Genomic DNA, 13,049 nt, shown 5'->3' with positions numbered 1-13,049 from the left:
TTATGTTAAACACAACTTACTGTTAAATAAAAGGTAAAACAATAAACACACACATAGAGCAATAATTGAAAAATCATAAATTCTTTGTGTTGCAACTTCTAGCTATAATTGCTCTCTATTGTTATCTCCCTTGAGGAAGATAATTAATCTTGAAATTGTCAATGACTTTAAAATGTACATTTCTTTGAGAAAATTGAATAATAGATTGAAATATTTTTTAACAGCTATTTTGCAAGTCATTTTTACGCTGCTTCTAAAGACAAATTACATCATTATATAAGTATTATTTTACCCACTTTGACGAGATACACACTGAAAGATGGTTTATGTAGTAAGTCTGGAGTAATTCAATTTAATTTTTTTGGCAAACTAGTGAAGGGAGCCAGGTAGATTTTTTTTTTTGAGACAGAGTCTCCCTCTGTCATCCAGGCTGGAGTGCAATGGTGGCATCATGGCTTATTGCTGCCTTGACCTCCCAAGGGCTCAGGTGATACTCCCACCTCAGTCTCTCTAGTAGCTGGTACTACATAGGCATGTGCCACCACACTTGCCTATTCTTGTATTTTTTTTTTTTTTTGAGATGTATTTTCACTCTTGTTGCCGAGGCTGGAGTGCAATGGCGCAATCTTGGCTCACTGCAACCTCCACCTCCTAGGTTCAAGCAATTCTCCTGTCTCATCCTCTCTAGTAGCTGGGATTACAGGCGCCTGCCACCACACCCAGCTAATTTTTTTAAATATATATTTTTAGTAGACGGGGTTTCACTGCGTTGGCCAGGCAGGTCTCGAACTCCTGACCTCAGGCGATCCACCCACCTCGGCCTCTCAAAGTTTTGGGATTACAGGCCTGAGCCACCGCGCCCAGCCTATTCTTGTATTTTTTTCTAGAGATGCGGTCTGTCTCCCTGTGTTGCCCAGGCTGGCCTCAAACTCCTGGGCTTGAGCAATCCTCCCTCCTTAACTGTCTCAAGTGTTAGGATTACAGGCATGAGACACCATGCCTGGTCAGATGGATTTTTGAACTCTTCCCATTGCAAACTGAAAATAGACAAGTAACTATCCCTTCTCAAGGCGACACCCACATCCCATCCATTCTCCCTTGAGGCCAAACTGCTTTCCCACGGAGACTGACAGCCAGTGTGCATTTCATAACACTCTTCCCCACAGTGCACCCATAGGCTTGGAAGCCTGAACATGTGTGGCCACTATACAACAGATGCAGTTTTCAGCCAGAACCCTCTAGGGCCTTCCTTTTCACTGGCCCTCAGCTGCTGCTGGGTCTGCTTGCCATCAAGGAGCAGCCAGTGTGTGTGTGGCTGTGAGGTGTGGGAGGGGCGGGGGTGAGCAACAAAGCAGATCAGAGGTGAATTCTGGGGCTGGGTGGACACAGTGGCAGGACCAGTCGTGGCCCACAGTAAGACCAAAGGGTCTTGTGTCTTCCATTAATTCTTTTCTGGGCGATTTCTGCTAAGGACAGCTTCAGGGAAAATTCCAGCTTGCCCTTAAGGCTCATCACCTGGGTGTGCTCCTTGCCAAGCAGCTCACGAGTTTGTGATCCTCCCGGTGCTCCGAGATGCTCTTCTCCTCCTCCGCAGGCCTGGGATCCTTTTCCCTGATGAACTATTCCAGGTGGTATCCCATAGCCCTAACCATGAAGGCCACAGAGAATGTGACATAGCGAGCATAGGTATGCATCACAGTCCAAAGTACAGGCCTTGTGACGTTTGCGGCCCAGACCACACTCTTTGGTTTGGCCTGCTCTCCCTGGCTCTCCTAGAGCACATCACAGATGTTGCTGCTCCCATACCCTAGTTTTTCTTTTATTCATTGCTTTTTTCTTAGGATTTGGCTGCAAAATTGTTGCATCAAGTCCAAACTGTATATTCTACACATGAAATGTCCAGAGGAATTGAGAGGTCCATTCTTGAAGCATTCCCAGAAGAATGAGAAATGTCCTACAAGTTAGAATTCTCTTTCAGCCTCTCCCTGACTCTTATTGGCAAAAGTACATTCCAAGGCAGCTCCTAAACTGACCGCTGCCCAGGAGAATGGCTTACTTATAGCCAATCAGTCTAGTTCCTGAAGGTGAAGTTGAGATCGATGTCCTTGGAGGCATGTGGGCTGCATGGGGAAGAGGCAGACACCAGAACTGGGTTCTATTAGGAAGAATGAAGAGTAGATAGATGCTGGATGTGGAATCAACAATGTCCAATTCAGTGAGAATGGAAGGAGGCAGGAAGGTTTGAAAAATATTGAGGGGATAAATGTGTGGGGAAGTGTTGTGGGAAATATGGGAAGAGACTCGGACTTGGCAACTGGTTGGGTATTTAATGAAATAAGAAACCAGACAAAACAGATGCAGTGCTGGGGAGGTGATAAGTTCAGTTTTGGATGAGTTGAATCTGAGATGCCAATGGGATATCCAGATAGTAGTTTGATGTTCTCAAGAACAAGCATTAGCCTGAAGGTACGTCTGAGAGTCCAAGAAGCATCAGCATGTAGAGAGAATTGAAACCAGAGTGGATGACTCAGAGAGTGAAGAGAATGAAACAAAAACAAACAAACAGAAAAACAAAACTAGAAGAATTTTGGAACCCCTGAGAAAGAAGATGAGAGTAGGTGAGAAAGTACTGTGGGAAAGGTGGGAGGAAAAGTCTGGAATGTTTGTTATCAGAGAAACTGAGGGATGAGAGCATTTCATGAAAGTAATGATGGTTACGTTGTCAAAGGCTGCAAGAAATATTTGGACTTAAAAGTATCCATTGGATTTAGTGGCAAGAAGGTTCTTAAGACCTTGGCAATAACACTTTTGATGGACTTCTGGAGACAGAGCCTGACTCTGCTGGAGTGAGATGGAAAATGAGAAAATGGAGGTGTGTATAATCACCTATTTTAAAAGGCAAAAATAATTTTTTTGAAAAAACCAGGAGAGACTTTAGCATGTTTAAATGCTAAACAGCCATTCTGATTCAAGATGGGTGGCTACTCTGTACACACTTTAATCTCTGCTCCTTTCAAAATGCTGTGCAGTTAAAGAGCAAGATCTGCAGCAGCTCTGGGAAACGTTCACATTGCCATCCACAAACTAGAAACAATGAGGGATTTCTGGGAGACATAAAGCGTGGGATTCGATCTTTGGCAAAAGTAAAGATCCTAAAAAGCAATATAGTAGAGGAAGAGACTATTGGAACATTGAGGTTTTTTGAAAGAACCTTGAAAAAATCCTCAAGACTAGAGTCATTAGTAGCTGTGTGGGGGAAGAAGCAGTGGAGAAGAGTAGATTATGGGGCAGAGGGCAGGGTCATTAGTTCCAAGACAGCTGGAATAGGGTCAGGTCCAGAGAGTGCCCAAATGGGTGTTCCTCTTCTAGGCTATAGCTAGAGACAGCCTTGCTCTTAATGACCAGAAAGTGGGGAGGACCTCCTTTGGGAGATGGAATGTCATAGTATAATCTTGGAGAGAGATAGTTCAGGTTCTAGCCACCAAAATGGACACAGAGTCTCACATTCTGAAAGCAAGTTCCCTAAGAAGCATGAAAGGTGATTTTCCTGGCTGCACTTTGCTGTCCACTCACCATGGCCAGTGCTCTGCCCTCAGCCAGATATTCACACTGCAAAGGACACAGTGACTTTAGAACACTAGCTAGAAACACTTCTCATTTATAAACTTGAATAGATAACTAAAAGTCATCAGGTATTAGCATGAAGAAGAAGAACAAAGAAGAATAATTAGTTACTGAGAAAATGGATAATTTAGAAAATTAGATAACTTAAATTTTCAGTATTTCTAGAAATGATTGAGATTATGTTACACTCACAAAGCATTTCCAGGCTACTCTGGGCCAAGTGCTGGTGGCTCACACTTGTAATCACAGCATTTTGGGAGGCTGGGGCAGGTGGATGACATAAGGATCACTTAAGATCAGGAGTTCGTCTCTACTAAAAAAAAATAAAAAAAATAAAGATCAGGAGTTCGAGACCAGCCTGGCCAATATGATGAAACCCCATCTCTACTAAAAACACAAAAATTAGCTGGGTGTTACACACCTGTAGTCCTAGCTACTCAGGAGGCTGAGGCAGGAGAATTGCTTGAACCCAGGAGGTGGAGGCTGCAGTGAGCAGAGATCACGCCACTGCACTCCAGCTGGGCAACAGAGTGAGACTGTCTCAAAAGAAAAAAGAAAAAAAAAAAAAAAGAACAAGTTACCAAAACAGTATGAAAAGAAGTTTGTAAGTAGACTGGAAGTGGAGGAAAAATTATTTTATAAACTGAAATATGGTGCCAATGAATTTCCCAGAACTTACTGCAGAAAGACAAATAGTTGAAATTATGGAAGAAAAGTTAGAAGATAATTTATTATTTCATTTGATAAGTACTTTGAATGCCTACTAGGTGCCCTCTTGGTGGCCTCATAGAGTCTATAGTGAGGAGGAAGGCAATAAACCAAACATTACAACAATGAGTATATAAATTGGAATTGTGATAATTTGCTATGAAGAACAAGAACAAAGAGTTGTAATATTAATAGCTGAAATTTACATAATTTAGAAACTGTGCCAAGAACAGTTGAAAGTGCAAACTTTGTTTATTTTTTTAAATTAAAAAAATATTTAATTTTTTAAATTAAAAAAAATTTTTTTTTTTTTGAAATGGAGTCTTGTTCTGTCACCAAGCTGGTGCAGTGGGTGCAGTGGCACGATCTCGGCTCACTGCAACCTCCGCCTCTCTGGTTCAAGCAATTCTCCTGCCTTAGCCTCCTGAGTAGCTGGGACTACAGGCACAAGCCACCACGCTCAGCTAATTTGTGTGTTTTTAGTAGAGACAGGGTTTCACCATGTTTGCCAGGATGGTCTCGATCTCTTGACCTCGTGATCTGCCTGCCTTGGCCCCCCAAAGTGCTGGGATTACAGGCGTGAGCCACCGCCCTGGCCTTTGTTTTGTCACCCAGGCTAGAGTGCAGTGGCGTGATCTCAGCTCACTGCAGCCTCGACTTCTGGGCTCAAGCAATCCTTCCACTTCAGCCTCCCCAAGTAGTTGGGACTACAGGCGTGCACCACCACACCCAGCAAATTTGTAATTTTTGTAGAGATGGGGTTTTGCCGTGTTGCCCAGGCTGGTCTCAAACTCCTGAACTCAGGCAATCCACCTGCCTTGTCCTTCCAAAGTGCTCAAATTACAAGCATCAGCTACCACACCCAGCCTGTATTTGTTTATTTAATCTTTACCATAATCCTATGTCAGTCAGGGAGTAAATATTTTAGACTTTATAGGACATATACAATCTCTATCACATATTTCTTTTTCCAATTCTATAAATGTATTATTATTACTTTAAATTAAAAAAATTGAAAATTTTTTTGGCAGAATCACAGTCTCCCTATTTTGCCTATAAATGTATTATGATGTCAGGAACTTTGAAGGATCTGAGATTTTACCCTAGTTATATCCTAATAAGTTAGATGGAAGCTGACAAAAGACATGAGACTTCTGGGTCAGAGACAAAGGACTTTATTACTGAAGACATAATGGGTGGCATAGATCTCATGGACTTCAGGTTTTCAGGTATGCATACAGTGGGTCTGTGTCACAGCTGAGGAGTACTGAGATAAGGGAACCCAAATGTTTTATGATGGGCTGAAGCACATCCACTCTTTTTCTTAGAGGGAGATATTACCATTGTTACACTTGACAGTAAACAAGGCTGCTCTTTACTGCAGAGGGAAGCACTCTCTCTTCCAAGGCTGCTCTCTGTATAAATATCTTTGAAAAACTAATTCGTGACAAAGATGTACAGAAATGAGATAAATCCATGGTGAATTGTCTCCCATCAGGAAGCCAAGGCATAGAGAGGTTGAGGCTTGTCTGAGGCCTCAGAACTAAGTAGATGCAGAGCCAGGATTCAATCCCACACTGTCTATGTAAGACATACTGTTAACCAAGGGTTGGTAAACCATGACCTTCTAGCCTAATGTGGACCTGTTTTGCATAGCTGGTGAGCCAAGAATAGTTTTTACATTTATAAAGGGTTGTAAAAAACAAAGAATATGTCATAGAGATTGTTTATGTCCTATAAAGTCTAAAATATTTACTACCTGGCTGACACTTTACAAAAAATGTTTGCCCACCCATACTCTTAGCCAGTGCACCTGACTGCCTTTTAGGATGTTGAGTAGGGTGTGCATGGGGGGCTAGCATAGTTCTAGGTAATGGTAGTAGGGAAGACATGAATTAAAAATGGAATCAGAGGCCAGGCACAGTGGCTCATGCCTGTAATCCCAGCACTTTGGGTGGCTGAGGTGGACAGATCACCTGAAGTCCTGGCCAGGAGTTTTAGAGTAGCCTGGCCAACATGGGGAAGCCCTGTCTATACTAAAAATGGAAAAATTAGCTGGGCATAGTGGCGGGTGCTTGTAATCCCAGCTACTTGGGAGGCCGAGGCAGGAGAATCGCTCGAACCAGGAGGGCAGAGGTTGCAATGAGCCAAGACTGTGCTACTGCACTCCAGCCTGGGCGACAGAGTGAGACTCCATCTCAAAATAAACAAAAAGTGAAAAAAATAAAAATAAAGATTGATTTAGGCCCTGAAAGGTGAATAAGAGTTGAATGAAGAAAGGAGGGGAAGCTGGTTCCATGAAGAAAAAAATTTCCCTGAGTGGAGAGATACTTGGGTTTTTAGACAAACTACCACCCACACTGTGTGAATGTGCACCGTCCCCTAAGCCCAATGTGGGTGGTGGTTGTCGTCACTGAGTGCTGTGCACTGAGCCAGTACGTGGGAGTCGGGACAAAGAGATACCGGACAAAGTCTTCTGAGAAGACGTGGCTAAAATGTGGCCACTTAACCACTGGTCTACACAGCTCTCAGACCAGAAACCTAGGAGTCATCCTTGATTCCTTTCTTTTCCTTACTCCACATCTAATTTATCTGGCACTACCTCCAAAATATAGACTGAATCCAACTGCTAGTAATGTTCATCACCACCCCTGCATTCCAGCCACAATTAGAACAGCTTCCTAAGCAGATCTAACTGCATTCACTGTTGCTGCTTACTTTCTATTTTCCATGCAGCAACCAGAGTTTTACTTTTAGAACTCAAGTCAGATGATGTTATTCTCCTGCCTCAATCCTCTGCTGACTTCTCCACACTTTTAAAATAAAATTCAAACTCCTTCCTATGGCTCTGTCCACGTTTTCAGCTGCATTTCTTATTCTTTCTATCTATATTCACCTCGGTTTCTCAAGTCAATCTCTTCAGAGATACCTTCTCTGACTAACCTCCCTAAAATTAACTCATCCCTGCAATTATATAACCCTGGACCCTGCTTTATTTTCTCCATGACACTTATCCCTTCTTAAAAGTTATATTTATTGGTTTATTTGCTTAAAAACACAATATACGTCTTTCTGAATGAGAAAGACTAGAATATCTACTTATTAGAATGAAGGATTCCTCAAGGCAGGGACTTAGTCTTGTTTAGCACTGTATTCCCTGTGCTTGGGAAAGTGTCTGCTACATAATTGGAAGGTTAATGCATATTTATTGAAATAATAAACACATCTTTTAATTAATTTGTGAGCTTCGTATGAAAACGCACCGAGTATCTCCTATGATTTAATAAAATCTTAACAGTGAAGAAGATAAGCTGATCCTATTGATGACAGAGTTTGGCAAGAACCACCTGCCTTTTCTGGTTTTAATATTGAGGGTCTATGAAAGAAGTAGACAAGGAGGAAGAGATAGATAGAGGTGTGGGCCACATAACATGGGGTGCCACCAAGCAAATCCAACCTTGTTTTTGTGACTGTCATGTTTGCAGCCTGCCTGTAGTCATGGCCACTGCATAACTCCCTTGGGGTGGATAGTCTACCACTAGGTGGAATGTTGGAATGCAACCTGGTGGAATGGACCACACTTTCCTTACCAGTAGAGTCGGTAATATGCTGCTGACACCAAGTCAGCCAGATACTTCCCATTGGCTCGGGGGCTGAGAAGGACATCCTGCAATTACCTGTAAGCTTGGTAAGGAAAGCAAAATGGTTTACATGGAATTTGAAGCAGTATTTCCAGGCCTCTAAGTGACTACAAAATAACCAGTAGGGGACTTCAAAACTGTCTGACAGAGCATCAGTTAATCTTGCATTTTAGTTTAAGAACTTCTTTGATACAGTCAAGAGATGACCTAAAAATATGGGCTGTATTTTTGCATACCATGTATTCCACCTACCATATCATCCTGGAAACGTCTACTGACAGACCCTGCTCCTCCTTCTCCCCATCCCAAGCATTAAGAATAGTGACTAATTCTTTTCTGTTTTAGAAAGCTAAACTGTTTCTATAAAGGGTTAGATAACAAATATTTTAGGTTTTCTGGGCCATATGGTCTCTGCCACAACTTCTCAACTCTGCTGTTGTAGTGCAAAAGCAGCTAGAGACAATACATATTTAAATGAATGATCACGACTGTATTCCAATAAAACTTTTTTTTTTTTTTTTTTTGAGTGAGGATCTCACTCTGTCACACAGGCTGGAGTGCAGTGGCACAATCTCGGCTCACTGCAATCTCCACCTCCCCAGTAGCTGGGACTACAGGCACATGCCACCACGCCTGCATAATTTTTGTATTTTTTGTAGAAACGGGGTTTCACCTTGTTGGCCAGGCTGGTCTTGAACTGCAGACCTCAGGTGATCTGCCTGCCTTGGCCTCCCAAAGTGCTGGAATTACAGGTGTGAGCCAGTACACCTGACCCCAATAAAATTTATTTACAAAAGCAAGTGGATTTGGCCAAAGGGCCATAGTTGGCTGATGTGATTTAGACTATCACATAAACACAACTGGGAGATTAGAAGAGTGGACCTGTCAGTCGTTTGCTCTGATTCATACTCCATTGTGGATGAGTCACTATCTATTGATTTAATACGGTACATCTTTTAGGAGACTCAGTAAGGTATTATTAGCAAACAACCTTCTTCTCTCAAAGATTTGGTCACTGTGTGCTCTATTTCAAGATACTGTTACTTTTTCCAAGTAAACAACTTTTGCTTGCTATCAAAATTTTACTCTTGGTAAACCAAATACCCTTCTATAAAGATGGAAAAATTACGTTAGAACCCCAGAAGAAGATATAATCCTATCCCTTATACAATTCATTTAATTTTCAGAGCACCTTATTCAAAGCCCTTAAGGAGTCCTTGTTTCTATTCATATAAAATTAAACCAGAAACTGAGATCTTTATCAAGTTATGGATCATATAAGAAATCATACCTATAGTCTAATTTCTTAAGTCCAGCTTGAGTTTTAGGTGTACTCATTTCCGATTATTATTATAGGACTGAATTTGGGACGTGTCCAAAACAAGGTGACTTATGTGTTTAGAATGACTGATCTCTACTGTATCTGAAGAACAGTGGCCTCATGAAGCTGTTTTGTCATTGTATATTTAAAAAATATATATATAGTATATATATTTATATATAAATAAAAATATATACTTTGTATATGTATTATATACAAATATATCAAATATATATACAATATTGTATATATACTACATAGTATATATTGTATACTATATTTGTGTACATATTGTATACATTGTATACTATATATGTGTATATATTGTATGTATTGTATACTATATATGTGTATATAGTATATACTGTATACAATATATATTTGAGTATATATATTGCATATATTACACACACACACACACACACACAAGCACCAACTAAAGACCAGGACACAGTCAGAGAAGGCACTGGTAGATTGGATATTTCCCATTGGCTTAGGGACCGAGAAGGACATCCCACAGTTGACTGTTGAATAGACTTTGGATTGAGCTAGAAGAGTATAAGATAGGAGAAGCTATTGTGTAGCAGTTCCTTCAGTCTGGTATACATTTACAGAGCATCTACTGTGCACTAACCGTTAGGCTAGGCACTGATCAGGGAAGGGGGAATGATGCAATTGTAATTAAGACAGAAAAATTCTCACTTGTTGAATTAGTAGTAGACACAGGCTATATGTGCATAAATGAGCAATATTAATTGTTTTTAGTTCTAGGAATGAAAATGACTTTCCACTGTTGCTAGCCCTGGGAGACTAACCATTTCTTATTGGTTTTACTGCTCACATCTTTGTAAACAATCCCTTTTTGAATTGTCCTGTTGGATTCCCGACTGACATAGATGATAATGACCTTGTCATGTTTGAGGAAGAGCAAGAAGGCCAAGGTGATTGGAGAGTCATGACTAGTGGGTAGTAGTCACTTCGCATTGTCTAATCACCTTTGCCTTCTTGCTCTTCCTCAAACATGCCAAGGTCATGTAGTATAGGAGGTGCAGTTGAAAAGGACTTCGGCAGTTCCTGGGGGCTTTGAAATTTGTGCTGAGTTTGGGCTGTGTTATTTGCCAAATGGGAAAACATTGGTTGGTTTTAAGCAGGGGAAACATGATCTGAATTATGCATCAAGAAGGTCATTCTGGCTCTTTTGTGTAAAGAGGCTATTGGAGCAGGTGTGTAGGAGTGGAAGCTGTTAGGAAGACTTGTAGTGGTTCTGAGGTGATCGTGCTGTGGGTGAGGGGGGTTGTAAAGGAGGTGATGAACAGTGACCGGATTAGGATAACATTTGAAATTAGTGCCAATTTTGAGGAACAACTTGGATTTTCTGTTGCACTTATGTGGGCATGAGGGAAAGAGAGGGATCAAAGAAGTCTCTTAGGTTTTAGGCCAGAGTAACTCTGAATAGTGGGACTGTTAATCATAAGTGGCAGAAGGCTAGGGGTGAAGATCAGGTAGGATATTTACAAGCTATGTTTTGGGCATATTTGAACAAATTCGAGTTGTCTATTAGGCATCCAAGTAGATATGCTAATTAGGCAATTAGTTTAAAGACCATCTGTCAAATGTGAAATTTGAGTTTGAATTTCAATGCTACTATTTTCTAGCTGTTTATTGTTATCTTCTCCCCCTGGTTTTCTTGTTTGCCTCGGATGTCAACATCCAGTCAGCAGATGTGAGAAGAGGGGGTGGAGGATTTTGTGAAAAAGTTTTTATGGGCCAAGGAAGGGAGTCACTCATATTCTTTTGGGTTGCAAAAATCCAACTGTCTGAGACTGAGGAATATTGTCTTGCTGAGGGCCCAGGAAGGAGAGGAGATGGGTGTGGTGGTTAACTAGCCACCTGAGTCAAATTCACCCTTCTGGATACCAAATATCCATTTCACCCTTTTTCCCCGCTTAGAGAAGATACCATCCCCATGGCAAGAACCCAAAAGTCCCATCTTGTTACTGGCTGCCACTTCAAGTTGAGCATCTCAGGATGAACTGTAGTCATTTTCAACAGAGTAGGATGTGGCCTACTTCTGAATCAAACGGACGAGGTTTTTGTATTCTAGCCACACCTTACACAGTGGTATAGTAGGTATAGGGTACTTCCGCTGAGCAAAGGAAAGAATGAGAATCACACAGCAGTCGTTGATCCAGCAGCACTTGGTGACAGCCTGCAGGGAATGCCTGAGGAGTTCTGTCTGCCCTGACATTGGGCACAGTTCCACAATTAGACCCAATTCTACTCCCTGAGAAGGACTTTTTTAATCTACTGTTTTCCATGATCCCTGACTCTGTTCTCTGGGAAGTTCTTCCTTGTGAGTGACCACTTCTGTGTAAATGAAGGAATCATCCCATACAAGATTTACTGTGGAAAAAATTTTGTAAAGATCCCGCAGGTATTTTGAGAACATCTTTACTCTATCCTTCAGCCCAATTACAAAACAACATCATAGTCTTTGTACTTTAAGAAGTGAGTCAACTGAGTTTTCAGAATAGTTGTGGTAAGATGGCTACCTTTTTTTTTTTTTTTTGCCTATGTCTAAGGCCCACTGAGAACAAAAGTTCCCCCAGGCTGACTGGCCAGAGTCCAAAGGGATACTCACAGGGCCAAGTGAGTCCCAGAATCAGCAGCTGATAAAGGCCATGTTCCAAAGAGCTCACATTGCACCAGAGGTGGAAAAGAACATTACAAATATACCAACTATTGATATATTATAGTTGTGCTCATCAAACATCAATTTTACTTTAATAATTTGTAAGCTGCATTCACTATTAATAAAATAAAATAACTATTTTTAGACATAAAATTTAGAGTATGTAGAATTTAATAAAGCACTCTTATTTTTCTTCTTTATGATATCTTAAGTGTACATTAACAATTAATTAGCTAATTTTGTCACCATATGATTGTATTTTTACAAATTTTTTTTTTTTTTTGAGACAGAGTCTCACTCTGTCACCCAGGCTGGAGTGCAGTGGCGTGATCTTGGCTCACTCCAACCTCTGCCTCCCGGGTTCAAGTGATTCTCCTGCCTTGGCCTCCCGAGTAGCTGGGACTACAGGCATGCACCACCATGCTCAGCTAATTTTTTTTTGTATTTTTAGTAGAGACAGATTTTCACCATGCTGGCCAGGCTGGTCTCGAACTCCTGATCTCGAACTCCTGACCTCGTGATCCCCCCGCCTTGGCCTCCCAAAGTGCTGGGATTACAGGTGTGAGCCACCATGCCCGGCCGTATTTTTACCAAATTATTAAAGCACATCCAAAGTAGATCAGATGATGCTCAATTATTTTGCAAAATAAATAAGACTTGTTTATAATTTTTAGTAAAAAAAGATGAATTTAAAAAATTATTCATAAAATGTACCTATGTTTAGAATCATAGAATGGTTACAACTGAAAGGAACTTTATAGGCTACTCAGTTCACATCTTTATCTTGTACTTAGGGCTGTGGCATGTTATATTTTAGGAAGACAAAATATCACTGGCTGGGCGTGGTGTCTCACACCTGTAATCCCAGCACTTTGGGAGGCCGAGGAGGGCGGATCACAAGGTCAGGAGATCGAGACCATGGTGAAACCCTGTCTCTATTAAAAATACAAAAAATTAGCTGGGTGCAGTGGCGGGCACCTGTAGTCCCAGCTACTCAGGAGGCTGAGGCTGAAGAATGACATGAACCCGGGAAGCGGAGCTTGCAGTGAGCCGAGATTGCACC

General features: G+C 41.3%; 1 pseudogene; it reads right to left on the bottom strand.

Moving 5' to 3' along the window:
* Positions 1-1,441: 1,441 nt before the first annotated feature.
* LOC115894183 lies at positions 1,442-7,998 on the bottom strand (annotated as a pseudogene).
* Between the last annotated feature and the right edge of the window lie 5,051 nt (positions 7,999-13,049).

The sequence above is a fragment of the Rhinopithecus roxellana genome, chromosome 17, assembly GCF_007565055.1.
Source record: "Rhinopithecus roxellana isolate Shanxi Qingling chromosome 17, ASM756505v1, whole genome shotgun sequence".
NCBI classification, from domain to species: Eukaryota; Metazoa; Chordata; class Mammalia; order Primates; family Cercopithecidae; genus Rhinopithecus; species Rhinopithecus roxellana.
This window is presented reverse-complemented; position numbering and strand designations above follow the sequence as displayed.